Source organism: Cavia porcellus, unplaced genomic scaffold (assembly GCF_034190915.1).
Source record: "Cavia porcellus strain 051 isolate PalLab524CR breed Dunkin Hartley unplaced genomic scaffold, mCavPor4.1 scaffold_24, whole genome shotgun sequence".
Lineage (NCBI taxonomy): Eukaryota > Metazoa > Chordata > Mammalia > Rodentia > Caviidae > Cavia > Cavia porcellus.
The window spans coordinates 4,556,938-4,570,705 of record NW_026947507.1 but is presented as its reverse complement, the minus strand read 5'-3'; the positions used below and the strand labels follow the sequence as shown (position 1 = coordinate 4,570,705).

Here is a 13,768-nt window from a genome sequence, read left to right as displayed (position 1 = left end):
TCTTGGCAAGGTCACCACAGCAACAAAAGACTGAAATATCTTTGAAAGGGACACAGCTCTGAGCTGTCTGCAGAGCACAAAGGAGGACTCTTGAATGACACAGTCATTGCCTGTTTTCCATTGTCACTTGCCCCTTGGGTGCTGCAAGCTTCCCTTTGTGCCTCTCTGGAGTCCCAACAGAAATAAGGAACATGTCTGGATGTGTTGGCAGGCAGGAAGTGGTGTGTGTATGGTCCCAGAGTCTTTTAGGAGTCACTCAGTTGTGTTGCTTGGTCCCTGACTGTATCAAGCATGGAGTGTGTCCTTTCCATGGTGATACTGTCTCTTTTAGAAAAGTACTGAGGGAAAGTCTAGGTGCCATCACAATTATACAGGGCCTGCCACTGGATTTACATCATGTGCCCAAGTGTTTCAGATTCTCTGCCCCACCCTGCAGAAGTCCCCAACTCACAGGCACTGAAGCTCCAGGTCACTGTGGAAACTCATAGATCAAAATCCCACCCAAAAGATGTGTCTTCATCTGACATGTAGCAAACAGCAGCTTCTCCTGAGGAGGCAAAAGACTCTAAATGAGACTAGCTGTGCCAGTCAGCTTTCCATCACTGTGACAAAATGCCTGACAATCAATTTAGAGAAAGGTTTAGTTTAACTCTTGGTTTGAGGCTTTGTTCAGTGGTCGGCTGTTTCCATTGTTTCAGGTCTGCATTGAAACTGAGCATCCTCATGGGAGCACCAGAGGGAGGGAGCTGCTTTGCTAATGCTGGCCAGGAAGCAAAGTATCAGTTTAACTCTCCAAAATCTCACTGCTTCAGAAAATTTAGAAGATTTCTGATCACTGAACCTCTGAGCCACCGTGGCAAGTTCTAATTAGTTACTTATTAAAATTACCAGCTCTCTGTAACTAGTCTGACTCATAACTTCTTTCATTCTCAGTGCTTCGATTAATAACTAAAAATGCACATGCTTAATGTGGCACAACAGTCAAAGTTAGTGTCACTTAGAAGCCACAGCCACTAAAGCCATTTTGTACAAACAAGTGAAGTGTAATATTCCAGGGAACACTGTTTCCTGGTTGCTGTCCACAAAGCTTTCAGAAATATCTATGAATTTATAGCTGCAAGGAATATGCTTACACAATCTATATTATCTGCCATATTTGAGATTATAAAAGAGTTTTGGCCCTTAGGGAGCTGCCATGAAATATATCGAGTAGTGTTAAGTGCTATGAAGAAATAGCAAGCTATCTTGGCAGGCAGAGTTTGAAGATGATTCTTTGGATTACGTAGAAGAGAAACTGCTCGTGTATCAAAGTGCTCTAGCAGATATTCTAAAAGAAGACTAAGTCAAACAAATATCTGTAATAACACAACTCAGCCACAAAATGAGAGGAAACTCAAAGGTCTGGAGGTCATAATGGGCTTCCTGCAATCTTGAGGTCTACAAAGAGCAATGGAATCCAATTTGGGCAGAGAGTACAAAAATGGATGAATCCTAAGTCCAAAAAGTGGTCTGAGCCATATGATACAGAGAGGGCCGTTGCTCCAAGTGACTATGGAATTTGATTTTGATGGGAACCTGGAGTGAAAAGAATGTTCTAATTAGAGTGTTTTGATTACAATGGCCTGACTTATCTAAGTCAGTATGTTATTCATAAAATACACTGTCGGAGCCATGTTATAAAATTGTTACATCAGTCTAGGATAAAAGTTATGGATGTTTGCTTCTGGTCTGTAGTAATGGAGAATATGAGAATTGTTGAATGTATATGTATGCCAGACAAATGTAAATGGAATATTTATGGAATAGCATTTGAAAGAGCGGCATTTAAAAAAGTGTCAGCAGTGATTACATGGTGTTTGATTTGAGCAACCGGGCAAATACCAATGTTTGTTGTTAAGATGCAGAACACTGGACAGGTTTGGTAGCTGAGCACTGACGCAAGGCAGTGACCTAAATTTGACTTGCCTCCTATACATGTATAAATGTCATGGAATAACCTGGTTATAGCAGTCTGGAGATCAACAGGGGTTGCAGGACTAGCGTTAGAAGAAGGTGCCATATTTCATAGTCAGTAGTGTCTACAAACACTGCATTACAGAGAATACTTAGAAGACTATACATCTCTTACTTAAGAAAAAGGTATACAGAGCTGAGTCCTTGAGGGTTTAGGATTAAACGTGCTTAAGAGGATAACGAAAAGAGTTCAATAATAGAAGAAGGGGACACATATCACGGTGTTCCCCACAATTGTTTATATTCTTTATGTGACAAAAGTAAAATAAAAATAAAGAGCAGCACATAAGTAGGACATAAAAATTTCTCAAAAATTTGAAAACTACTATATGACCTAGCTACCGCATTACTGTAGATGGAGCAGAAAAAGTAAAACCAGTATGTTGTGAAACAACTATCCTCCAGTGCTATTTGCTGCACTGTTAACAACGTTTGCTACACTGAATCCTCATGAATGTCCATCATTGTGTGAAAGAAGGAAATACGGCATGTAAGCACAGGCAGCGTTATTAGTTCACTAAAGATTCGGTCAGATGAAAATATGATTAATATGCAAGACACTGTGTGGAGTAAAATAATCAGACACAAAAATACAGGCTCTGCATGATCTCACTCTTACATAGAGACGAGGGTAGTGGTTAGCGGACACTGGGGAGGGAGGGGGAGATGAGAGAGCTTGGCTAACGGTTACTATGTTACAGTTAGACAGGATGCAAAAACTCTGCTGTTCTGTTGCACAGGAGCTTGACTCTGGTTGACCATATTGCATTATTTCAAAATAACTCAAAAAACATTTTGGGTGTTCTCACCCAGGGAAGAAACGATATACATGTAATAAACATTCTGATTTGGCAAATAATACTGGAATACTACAGTGTTTCCCACAAATGTATATATACATATGTTAAATACAAAATAAAAATAAAGAAGAGGACTTAAGCAGGAGCTAGAGGAAATTTGGATGAAGGGTGATTCATTTCTTTGTTTGAAAATGGGAGGCATTTCCACATGGTCTTGAGTTTTTGAGAATGATCCAGTAATGACAAAGGAACTGGTAACGAAAGGTGGGTGGGTTTCAGGAGGAGCTGAGTGGAGGCGCAGCTGGAAACGGGTGGGCCCACGCAGCACAGAGGGAGGCCGCCTGTGGAAGGGCAGCAGGCCAAGGTGGGAACAGTGCAGGAGGCAGAGTCCCAGCCCAGAACAGTGGTAACGCCGTAAGCGGATGAAGACCAACAATCTACTGATGCTTGTTTTATTCAGAGGATTAAGAAACAAGATGAGCAACCGAATATAAACAAGGGAGAGGAAGCTGAAGAAGCAAAGCCAATGTGTGGGTTAGTGGTCCCGAAGAGCAGGAGAATTCTATATGTTCTCGATATGTTACTAGAGTAACATACAAACATGTTAGTGGGTAGCACGAAGGGCTCACAAGCTCAAAGCTGAGAAAAGAAATACCTCAGTGGTGTTACCTGTGTTCATCAGCTTAGGAATAGATGCTAAGAATAAGATGATTCATTAAAGCAGACCTAAAGCTTTATTGTAGACATGAACATAAAATTTTAAAAAAATCTTATTTAGGGAAATATACATATTTTAATAGCTATAATAGTTCACTACCTAGAAAACAGGTTTTTGTGAGTGTAGTATTGTTCATGTTTATACTTTTGTGTGATTTCTTCCCAAGTAGTTTATAATGGTAGAAGGTCAATTAAAAGTTGAAATATTACAAAAACTCCAACTTGTTAATAATTCCACAATAGAATTATTTATCTAATATGGATTGCTAAAACATTCAATGCAGATTCAGTTTCCACGTATTCTTTTCTCTTGCCACAAGATCCAAATTTGTCCCCGAAAAACTTATACCTCAGTCTTGTTCTTTTAAAACATTTCTGTCCCCAAATTCTTTCATTAAAATATCCAATTAAATTAAAAGATGTAAAATAAATGAATTAGCTTCATGTATATGTGAGCCTTTATACATCTCTCTTTTTACATGTCTCTATTTACAAGCCATTGGCTTGTAATTATTCCATTGGCTCAATAATTATTTAAAAATTTTTAGTTCTCTCCCTAATATAGAAAGCATTTTCTTCACCACTTGGCTTTTATGGTAGTCTTATTTTTAAAAATGCCAATTGTTTAAGTGTCAACTGGATTTCACATTTACTATCACCTAAAATTTTAACATTCAGAATTTTGCTATGTATATTATAGTTGATTGAAGGTACTGCTTAAACAGTAGACATTTTCTTATATATATATATTAATAAGAAAGAGCTTTATAATGATCAGTAGGACTCTTATTAAGAGAGAGTTTTATTTAGGCAATAACACTGACGAATACAACAATTTTTCAACTTATCACATAGAAAAGGCACTGTGTATGTGTGTGCACAAATTTATTCCTCATGGTAAAACTACTGTGACTGTTATTACTGCAGTTTGCAGTGAAATTTAACCAAATGACAGGTTCAGGAACCCCCTGAGAGCATATTGCAAGCCTTGGATTATAAACTTTTAGCATACATGTGGTTTGTGCCAATGTTTTATGATAAATGACAACAAGAATATGAACATTAGATTTAAGAAACATAAGAAATTGTTTGCCGGGGCTGGGGATTTAGCTTAGCGGCATAAGCGCCTGCCTTGCAAGCAGACAGTCGTGAGTTTGATCCCTGGTACCAATAAAAAGGAAAAAGCAAAAAAAAAAAAAAAAAACGAAAAGAAATTGTTTGCCACATCTGACAAATTTATACATCTCTAAATATATTTCTTTGATAAGAACAATTGAAATTACACATGTATATTTATTTACACATATATGTAGATATTTACATATATAATGTATATACATATTATAATTTAATATTCTTCAGTATCACTTGACTCAAAAGTGTCACCTCTATTTATATTTGTAAAATAGTAAGCTCAAAGTCTTTAGGCGGTTCTCACAGCATTTTTCTCTATTTAATTTCCTAACTTTGAATCATGCTTTATTATTACCTATTTCATTTCACCTCTCATAGACTCAGGTGCTATTTGAGTTGAAAATTCACTGTTTAAGGCTTTTAGAATGCCCTGATATTTGATCTGTCCTATTACTTTTGTATTTCATAATGGGTAAGGATACATATGTTTATATTTATCACAAGACTCCCATTTCTAGATCTTTCATTATGTATAATTTTCTTCAATACAGCATCAGCGGGGTGTGTGACCTAGTGTGTCTCTTTTGGCTTAATCGTTGGAAGCAGTGAATGCTGGCTAAGAGCAGGAGGTTTCTGAAGCTCTGGGATATCTGGCAGGGATGAGAATACAGTGTGCCATATAGTAAACAATCATATATATATTTATGTACATATGTAAGTTGAATGAAAATATGTAATTTGCGTATAATAAGTTAGTTTAGTATTTAACAATTTTCTGGAAAGACGTTTCATCTAGTGCCAAATTTCTATAATTATAGGCTTTGCATTATATTTCAAAAATCTGTTTATTTTATAGATTCAATGAAGTAAGCTTTAATAAAATTTACAAATTCCAATATTTTCATTATTCACCGATGCTTCATTTAACATGACTAATTAAATTCAAAATTTAAATTGATGTTAAACTATAAGAAACTTATGCCAGAAAAAATATATATATATTTCAGTTTGCTAAGATTGGTTAAAGGACTGTGTTGTACTTTTTGAGGGTCTTCATTAATAGTTTGATATTTGAACACATTTTATTGAGGTTACTAGGTGCCAAGAACCATATAGTATCATATTTCATTCTTGTAGAAGGAACACCTGTGTTTTTTGTTTGAAAACTGGAAATTCTTCTAATGTCTTCATTTCTCCATCTTTATTACAATAAATTAAATAAATATATCTGTTTTACCATAAATACAATAAATACATCTGTATTATAATAAACACATTTCCAGAAAATATCTATAAACTTTTTCTTTTTACTTCATGGCATTAAATTTCCTAATTATTTTGTATTACCACTTAAGCAAACTTTTTTTTCCCTTTAAATTCTAGACTTTAGAATTGTGATCCAAATATGTTATCTATATTGTTGGTGTTAAGACAAAAATGTAATATGCAAGATAAAGTCAGACAAAAGGACAATCCAAAAGGGAAAATTCACAATAAAAATAGAGAAAAGACAAAAGACTAGAGGAGCAGTTGAATAAAAAATTGGTCATAATAATAAATCTTGGAAATAAAAGAGCATTCCTAAAAAAGCTGATGGAAATTTATATTCCTAGAAAAAAATGGAATCTAATAGCTTGTAACCTTTTGTCTCTTATTATAGATTCAAAACATCGTGCTTTTTTCTGTAATTATTTTTCTGTGGGTGTGTGAGAAGAAGAGCTTTGACATTTTTAAGCTCAGGGAAGCTGATGCTTTAATGAACAGCTTGTTATCAGCTGGTTCTCTGCCTGGCTTGCAATTCCCAGCCTCAGTCAGCCAGCGAGAATCTCTGCGTTACATGTAAACATCTTTCATCCTGATACAGCTCCAATGTGTTAGTCCCTTAAGTTCTCAAATTTGGTATTTAATTATCTGTTAATTAAATCACACAGTTTAGAGAAGTTTTAGATTAAAGGAATGTTAAATGTCTGATTCACTTTTACAAATACGATACAATGTCAACTCTCACAATGAAAGCTTTAAGCTTTGAGGAAAATGCAATTTTCTATAATCTGAAAAAAGCAACCAAACCAGAAGCGCATGAATCAACTCTTTATATAAGACCTGAATGCATTTTATATAAACTACTAGAAAATCAAAGTAGCTAATGTCTTATAAAATTCCTCTGCTATGGTATTAACATAAGAGTAATATTGAAAGGTTTTAATCTTATTTTAATTTTAGTATTGGTTATAGTTATCTTTAGTTTATTGGACATTTTCTTTATTGATTGCTTTTATCTTGGTTTATTATACTTCATTATTGTTTCTAACTCCCTTTCCAGTCTTATAATCTGGAAACATGCCAAATGGATTTAACAAGCCAATGGATTTAATTTGTGCCTTTAGATTTATTTACACCTTGAAAACTATACAAATTTGATTCTGCATGGGAATGTACCTTTCTTGTCCATACTAACCACTCCAGAAAAAAGTATAAATATATAATTCACAGATTTCATACTGTATTTTTTATTTTTTATTCTTTAAAAGAATCAAAATGTTTACCTATGTAGCTACACATAAATTGAGATTATTCAATCTGATTTCCACATCAAATGCCATTCAATGGTCCATTACTTTGATACTCATCCTTTACTGGTTCAGAGAGGTGCCAGTAATCACAAGGACAAATACCAAACAAATTATTTTGGCTAACATGGTAGCAAATCACAAGATTACTGACATAAACAAGTTCTAGCTGTGGATCTAGTACTAATCCAAGGAAGAATACAGGGTCAAGATTTTTGCATCAGATTTCAGCAAGGACCAATTTGTACAAGTTTCAAAGAAGTGCATTACCAAAGTATGAGTAGATTTAATTTCCTGGTGAGGACATTTAGTTTTCATTGTACTCCATGCTCCCTTCACAAATGTTTTAAGTACTATTTTATATGCCACTTTTGGACAACTCAGACAAAGTCTTTGAAATACTGCTAAAGACATTTATTTGCCCTATCGTGTTATATGTTTGCCCTGATGTGCTGCAAATATATTGTAAATATAACATAAATATGATATATTAATATAACTAAGTAAATATATATATATACATATATATATATGGTAATATAATACATATAAATACAATAAATGGTGCATCCTTTTGAGGATTTCTTTATGGCCCCAAGTTATTGCTATAAAGAACTCTTTGTATGTAGTTATATGTATAAACTGATGGCAAAACATCATTAGTGTCTTCACTATCATTATAAAATACAAGTCTAGTTATTTGCCATTATCTTAATTCCTAAGCCAAATAATGAACCTGTTACCTTTTCTAAAACTATCTGAGGACATCAGTTTTTCTTGGGCACTAGCAAGTTTTTTTTTTTTTTTTTTTTTTACTTTTGTTTTTAAGGCAAGACAAGGAATATTTGCCAAATCACTGTAAGACTCTGGTGTTTTATCCTCTTGTCCTGGTTCAAGTTAAAATGCATAATGAAGGACTCCTGAAAGGTCGCTGTTCTGAAGTCAGTTTTATTTCTTTTTATATCAAATACTACATTGTGAAAATGGGTTCGAGATGATTTTTAAAGAATCAAATTAATGAAAAAATTTTTCTTGGAGGTACTGAGAAAAGATATGCTAACTTAGCACTATTCTTAAATGAGATTTTTAGAAATTCAAAAATAGTAAGTTGAATGAATCAGTCTGAGGTCTTTTATTAAAATAATTATGACTTTGTAGCAAATTATACATCAAATGGCAATAAGGCTATTCATTCATTCAAATAACATTTATTGAGGATGGCACTCTCGCAGAGGCTGTAGAGTTGCGTATGGATGAAAAACGCACAGTCCTTTGTCCCCATGAAAATGAAAATCCAGCAGGGCATGCTGCAGTCAGACAAACAGTGACTACAATAGTGTGCTGAGTTCTAAAATTAGATTTTTCTTTCTGAAGGTACAAAAACCAATACTTATTAGGACTAAATGTGAGAAGCCCAGGGTGACTGACCAGGACAACTATCATGGATACAGAACAAAGTTAACTCCAGAATGCTAATTAATTAATCAATTTCAATTATATTAATTATAACATCTGAATATGTGAAACATTCCAGATAAATAGATTCTCTAGGCATATGAGGAAAATCACCACTTCAAAAATCTCTCTTGAAATAGTAGAATAAAAGGACAATTTATTTTGCTTTTTTACAATAAAGTCCTAGATAAAATAGAATCTTTGAGATAATCTTGCAATAAAACCAAAGTAATTGATGTTGGGAAGGTTCTGTTTTGCCCTGATTGGGCTTAATATCTCTTAGGTTTATATTTATGTTTCACTTATATTTCTATGTATCACACTTCATTAATTTTAAGGCAGAATTTCCTCAAATGTTGCTATCCATGAATTTGTGCTGTATTTTGTTATCAAAGGCATTTTTGGTTTATTTTTCATTGGGCAACAGTCATACTAGAGTTGTCATAACTGAAAATTTGCAAATTTAATTTAACTGCATAATTAGTGTTGAAGTGCTTTGTGGCTTAAGGTGGATGATTACTTGGAACACCTTCAAAAATTACTGTGTATGTGGTTTCTGAAGCAGAAAGAAGTACTAGTCTGAAATCACGATGCAAGGACATTTACTTTGGTTGGCTATCATTGTGATTAAAACTAAAATAAATGAATCAGTGTATCTATAAGAAAGCAAAGAAATAGAACTGCACAATAGAGTAAATTTTCTCTTAGTCATTGAAACAGATACAAAAAGTCAAAATTCTATGAAAGCTTTGTGTCAGAGATTCAGCGTTTTTGCTTGTGTTTCCTTAGTAAATCCCAAAGAATGTGTGTAAGATCAGAGATGTCTCAGATAGGATGAAAAACCATGGTACCCTGCCCAGCTTTACGTAGAGATGGAGGTTAAGCTGGGATTCCAAAGGAAGTCTTCTTTTTCGTTTATTTTCTATTTTGATTAAATTTTGGTACATTTTAGATGTACATGATGATCATAATCATAAGAGGAATTTGTGCCTCTACATGATATATCTTGGTTCTTCTTTGATCCCCCTCCCTGGTCCTTTCTTCAACCCTTTAACCCTTCCTTATTTACAGAAGCTTTGTTTCTATCTTTTCCTGCTATTTTATTTTTTCTTTTCCCTTCCTTTCTGTTCCCCTCTTTTGTCTCTTATTCTCTTTCTGAATAGCCATTATCAAGAAATCAACCAATAACAAACGCTGGAGGGGCTGTAAGGAAAAAGACACAATTTTCTAGTATTGGTATGAGTGTCTACTGGTACAATCACTGTGGAAATCATTGTAGAGATTCTAGGATTAGAGGTCCTGATTGATTTAGCTGTTCCCCTTCTGGGTATCTTCTCAGAATAATTTAAAACATCATGCTACAGAGGTATATGTGCAACCACATTTACAGCAACACAGTTTAAAATAGCTAAGTCTTGGAAACAGTCCAAATGCTCAACAACCGAAGAATAGATTTTAAAAACTGTTTTTTTATGCAAATAGAGTATTACTCAGCCCTAAACAAGGACAAGCTTGAGAACTTCTAGGTTAAGGATGCATCTGGAGACCATATACTTAAGTGAAATAAATTGGGCACACATTAAATATTGCATCATTTCTCTGATGTGAGGTTTCAAATGTGTAAATAAGGATCAAAGGGTATAAAATGTATTGTGAAATAGGCAGAAGTTGTTTAATAGAAAGGGGACCTAGAGAAAGGGAAGGGAAGGAAGGAAAAAATGTCCATATTCTTATGTGGCATAATAAATCAGACACACATGTTTAAATAACACATTGTTTCTCTGGCGTGAAAAACTGAAAATGTAAATACGGACCAGAATGTATAATAGGTACTGAAAAATAGGAAGAAGGTCTCCTTGAATTCTCTAGGAACTGAAGTAAAACTTATAATATATGCACATGCGTGTTATTTTATAAGGTCAAGATTGGGTCAGAATTTTCACAAGACTCACAATGTTAAGAATTACTATCCTGGAGATATACTCTGACTATTGTAATAGACAATTTCCTTAAGCCTATCAGGAACTATTACTTAGGGTTATGTTTTCTAGTACTTGATTTGCATTTGGTAATTGCAGTCGTCTCCTATTTAACATGTTAATACTAAACTACATTTTTAATAATCTATAGCATTATCTAAGTGGAGGAACAAATGTTTAATTAGTACCTCACTATATTGTTGTCTGTGTTGATACATCAATGTTTTAAAATTGAAAATTATATTATTAAGGAAGAGAACTTAGTCATTTAACTGATGAGGATATTCAATCAACTGATATGTGTTGTTCAAATGAGCAATAGGAAAAACATTTATTTTTACATGTAATATGGAGCACCTAGTTTACTCAATCAAAGTGTTCCTTCTGACTACTTAATTGTTGATAATAATGTGCCTTAAACATTTAAAGAGAGATGATAGTTATAGTTTAGAAGTTCTACTTATCTGCCCTCATTTAAAAAGTTTATATTTAGCTCTAGAATATAGTAAAAGTCCGTGATCACGTGTAGAAGAAAATCAAACAGAGTAAACGTCCTTTGGACAATGGTCTTTGGACCATCTTTGGACATTTTTTTTTCTTTGTTCTTCTTCAAAGACAACATATGCAGTAAAGCCAGAAAACTAAAGGTTATGGCCAAGCTTCAGTTGCAGGGTCCTTTCTTTAGTGGGGAGTAAAACTTTCACCATAATTTAAAAATCCAAACTTCAATATAAGATTTAGTTAAATTTCAAAGCCAGTTACAAAAGACTTTCAAAAATTTGTACTTTACTTAGGTACTAAACTTATAACTGGCATAAAATCAAAATATGTATGCATTAACAATGGTATTATATGTTTCAATGCATATATATATTTTGCAATGTTGGAATACAGTTAAACATTTTTGTCTTCCCAAACATTTATCATTTCTTTCATGAGAAAACATTCAAAATCTCCTTCTGTAATATTTTGAGATGTACAGAACATTATTTTAATCTCTAGCTACTATACTGTGTTATATAGTACTCCTTACCTTACCTAAACGTAATTTAGGAAATCTTGGTCAACATTTCCTATTTCTCCTCCTTAAACTCTCTGGTTGTTGAACCACAATATTCTGTTCTCAACTAATCTGAAAACAGATTAGATTAGTGTGTGTGAGATCATGTGAACCTTATGTTTCTGAGCTTGGCTTATTTCATGTAACAGTGATCCACAGATTCATTACTTGGCAAATAAAGTGATTTCATTATTAAGGTTAAATATATTTCCAGTTATATGTACTAATAATTATGCTTTTATTTTGCTCATTTGAACAGTTTCAAGTTATAATTTTATTCTAAAATATATCACTATTGTAAAGATTTAACCTTGTAAATTTCTAGAAATGAATCATTTTAAATATATATTAAATTTATCTTTGTGATTTACATATTAAAATGTAATGGTCTACATAACTTGTATTTTGTTGCCCTTTAGTATGGTTTATCTTAAGAAATTCCTATGTAAAAGGAATCAGACGTGTTATTGATGTTAAAAGAGTTAAAACAAGATAGGAAATTCAGCTTTAAGAGAATCAATTAAATAATAAGCTGACATTTTTTACTAGTGATATACATTTTAATGAAACCATTAATTTTCAAACTATAATAATGTGAAATATGTAGAAACAAAATTTATGTTTCATTTTCTCAGAAAATAATTATGAAGCTTGAATGTAAGATAATAATTTTTGCTTTGCTTATTTTAATTTGGATTTTTAATTTTATTTCCCAATGTTATTGCAATAGATTTCTTAATAACACATTTTTATTTTTTCACTACTGTTATTTTGTCCAGTTGTAAATATGATTTTTAACACTGAAATTTAAATTCCACCAAAATAAATACCATGCTTTTATTTTATATTTCTGCTGCTCTTCATTTATAGAGCTATTTCTTCTGTAGGATTTATTTTTTTTATTTTTATTGGAACATTTTAGATATATGTAAGGAATTTGTACCTGTGCATGATGTATCTTTTATTTTCAATCTTGAATTTTATGGAAAAAAAATTTCACAACAAAATAAGGGAAGATAAATAATGCACTGCATAACGTTATCTCAAAGAAGTCACTCAGGGTTCAAGATATTGGCATAAAAATTCTCCAGGCACTATTACACAAACCTTTATTCCAATGTACTAATAGAAATTAGTAATACAATTGCTTAGAAGTTTGTGAGTGTCTTTCTTTCTTGTTCTTAAATATCTTTATACTTCAAAAATTTATTGTAAAACTAAGAGAACTCACCTTATTTTAATGCTTTACTTTTTTGTAATCTTATTCAGTATCAGCTTGTCAGTGGACTTTCTTGGCTTATTTCTCTGGCTTCCTTTGTAATAAATGACATCATCATGAAGAACAGCCACTGCCTTTTGGTCTGTTGGTATCCTCTGTATCCATTTGCTCACTGTCTAGCGGAGTCTGTATCATGCAGCAGATGAGGATTCTCTTTAATTATGCTTCTGTTGTATTAATGGTTATCCTCTGCCTAGATTTGGAAGAATTGACAGTGATTACACAGTTTCTTGATATAAATAAGAGCAGGTGCGGCTGTAAATAGTCCCTGATTAACAATTTCATTTAACTGTTATAACAGATTTCTGTAGGGCAAATTACTCCCACTGGTAAGGAGGTGTGCTTTTGTATGTAATATCATTCACTAAATCTAGAGTTTAATTATGGTTGCAATAACAAAAGCCCTTAGTGTGCTAAAACTTTCCAAATATATTAGCCTCCTCTATCAAAATAACTACTGTAAAAGAAATGAATTGTTATTAAAATGTTCCTTGTGGAGCAAAAATGTAAATTATCTTTCACAGTTCTACTTCTGCAGGTCATTAATATTGGATGAAAAAGAAAAATAACTATTTTAAGCTTAGCATGCAATTTGAAATTTTTATACTAACCTACTCGAATGTACTATTGTTCAAAGTGTTGGAAAATATTTGGACATTTTTGAAACAGGTCAAATTTAAGATTTTCAGTTATCTATTAAAAGTAAAACATGCCTAGGTAAAAAAAAAAAATATGTCCCAGATTTATAATTTGGTTATGGT

At 33.0% G+C, this 13,768-nt stretch overlaps 1 protein-coding gene across 4 annotated transcripts in view; it reads left to right on the top strand.

The window, feature by feature from the left end:
* Sgcz (sarcoglycan zeta) overlaps positions 1 to 13,768 on the top strand; it is a 943,286-nt gene that overhangs the window by 456,269 nt on the left and 473,249 nt on the right. The gene's annotated exons all lie outside the window — the stretch shown is intronic.